This window comes from Cebus imitator, unplaced genomic scaffold (genome assembly GCF_001604975.1).
Source record: "Cebus imitator isolate Cc_AM_T3 unplaced genomic scaffold, Cebus_imitator-1.0 Scaffold92, whole genome shotgun sequence".
Classification (NCBI taxonomy): Eukaryota; Metazoa; Chordata; class Mammalia; order Primates; family Cebidae; genus Cebus; species Cebus imitator.
Window position 1 is genome coordinate 1,828,125 of NW_016107407.1, and position 2,745 is coordinate 1,830,869.

General features: G+C 43.6%; 1 pseudogene across 1 annotated transcript; it reads right to left on the minus strand.

Moving 5' to 3' along the window:
- Positions 1 to 391: 391 nt before the first annotated feature.
- On the minus strand, positions 392 to 1,419 carry LOC108309182 (annotated as a pseudogene). Its single transcript, XR_001827215.2, has one exon. The product of XR_001827215.2 is annotated as a heterogeneous nuclear ribonucleoprotein A1-like (transcript).
- Between the last annotated feature and the right edge of the window lie 1,326 nt (positions 1,420 to 2,745).

A 2,745-nucleotide genomic window follows, 5' to 3' on the forward strand; every position in this document is an offset into this window, starting at 1 on the left:
TTCCTTTCTTCCCAAATGAGATGGCCTATATTACTTATTTTATTTATTTATTTATTTATTAATTATTTTTTTAAAGACATTTATTCAGCGTCACGATCAGACTATTACATTTAGCAATCAACAGCATGGGTGCAAAAAAAAAAGAAAAAGAGAAAGAAAAAACATCTACATTAAAACCCTTTGTTGGAATGCTTTACACTTTCCACAGAACAGAAACTAAAATAACCTGTTATACAATTAGTCACAAATACAGTCCTTGAGTTTTTTGCCCATACACATGAGTATTTGTCTAAATCATGTCTTCTTTGTAGCAGCTAGGCCCTGCTACCACTGTGCTTGGCTGAGTTCACAAATCTGTTATAACCTGTAGCTTCCCTGTCATTTCTCTGGCTCTCCTCTCCTGCCAAGCTTTGTTTCCTAATTAAAATCTTCTGCCACTGCCATAGCTACTGCTGCTACTGGAACCTCCATAGCCACCTTGGTTTCGTGGTTTGGCAAAGTATTGGCCGCCACCACCATAGGGGCCAGAGCCTCTGCCTCCAAAGTTTCCTCCCTTCATGAGACCAAAATTTGAAGACTGATTGTTGTAACTGCCAAAATCATTGTAGCTTCCACCACCTCCAAAATTGCTTCCATCATTACCAAATCCATTATAGCCATCCCCACTGCCACCATATCCACCACCACCATGGCTGCCACCAAAGCCACCATGACCACTGAAGTTTCCTCCACGACCAAACTTGTCATTCCCTCCGAAACCACCTCCATAACCACCATCAAAGTTTCCAGAACCACGTGGACCTCTCTGGCTGGATGAATCACTAGCCGTCTCTTGCTTTGACAGGGCTTTCCTAGCCTCTCAGTTGTGGCCATTCACAGTTTGGTATTTCTGAATGACAATCTTATCCACGGAGTCATGGTCATCAAAGGTTACAAAGGCAAAGCCCCTTTTCTTGCCACTGCCTCTGTCAGTTATGATTTCAATCCCTTCAATTTTTCCATAATGTTCAAAATAATCTCTTAGGTGATGTTCTTCAGTGTCTTCTTTAATGCCACCAACGCATATTTTTTCACAGTTTAAGTGGGCACCTGTTTGAAAATCTTCTCTTGAGACAGCTCTCTTTGGTTCCACAACTCTTCCATCCACCTTGTGTGGCCTTGCATTCGTGGCTGCATCCACCTCCTTCACAGTTGCATACGTGATGAACCCAAAGCCCCTGGAGCGCTTGGTGTTTGGATCTCTCATTACCACACAGTCTGTGAGCGTTCCCCATTGCTCAAAATGGCTCCTCAGGCTCTCATCGGTTGTTTCAAAGCTCAACCCTCCAATGAAGAGCTTCCTCAGCTGTTCCGGCTCTTTAGGAGACTCTGACTTAGACATGATCGCAGGGAGAAGAGAGACTTTAACGATGCTTCTTCGGCGGCATCCAGGGGCAGAAGCTATTTTATTTATTTATTTAGAGACAGAGTCTCGCTCTCTTGCCCAAGCTGTACTGCAGTGTTGCGATCTTGGCTCACTGCAACCTGTGCCTCCTGGGTTCAAGCAATTCTCCTGCCTCAGCCTCCCAAGTAGCTGGGATCAGGTGCCCACAACCATGCCCAGCTAATTTTTTGTATTTTTAGTAGAGAGTGGGTTTCACTATATTGGCCAGGCTGGTCTTGAACACCTGATCTCAGGTGATCCATCTGCCTCGGCCCCCGCAAAGTGCTGGGATTACAGGCGTGAGCCACTGTGCCTGGCCTACTTGTTTTCATTAAGTTACAAGTTCTCCATCTTCTTTATCATCATCCTCATCTGGGTGAGTCACAAGTCATATTTTGCTCTTGGTAACACACATTTTGTTTTTCTTGGTAGAAACAGGCTTTGTCTTTAATTCCTGACCTCAAGCAATTCTCTTGGCTTGGCCTCCTGAAGTGCGGGGATTACAGGTGTAAGCCACCGTGCCTGGGGTATTTTTAATATGATGTAACAGTTCAGAGAAATGTCATCTCCCCTTCCTTCCCATATCATGTATAAGTCTTTGCAATCTATTACCCAGATTCACTCTGTATTCTCAATTTTGAGAAATCATAAATGCATTATCTATCTCAAATAGTGGGTTATCTATCTCAAATAGTGGATTTTTCTTCAAAATGACTTCTTTTTCAATGCAGCGTTTACCTTATTAAATTACCTGTCTAAAAGTGACTGCAAAGAAATATAAAGGATCCACAGGTAATTTCTTTTTATTAAAAAAGAATACTTTTTATATTTCCTTTTTAAATAGATTTCAACCAGAATTGTCTAGGAGAGGCAAAGATATAACCTGTTTACCTGGTACCACCATCACCCAAAGCATATGATATGAGTTCTGAGCTTTTCTGATTTAAAGACCCTGTACTTTTCCTCATTTATTTTATTTTTTTTGAGTCAGAGTCTCACTTTGTTGCCCAGGGTGGAGTGCAGTAACGTGACTTCGGCTCACTGCAACCTTTGCATCTCGGGCTCAAGTGATTCTCATGTCTCAGCCTCCCCAGTAGCTGGGACTATAGGTGTGCACCACCACGCCTGGCTAATTTTTGTATTTTCAGTAGAGATGGGGTCTCACTGTGTTGCCCAGGTGGTCTCAAACTTCTGACCTCAAGTGATCTTCCCGCCACAGCCTCCTAAAGTGCCAGGATTGGCCGGGCGCGGTAGCGCACGCCTGTAATCCAAGCACTTTGGAGGCCAAGGCGGGTGGATCACCTGAGGTCGGGAGTTCAAGA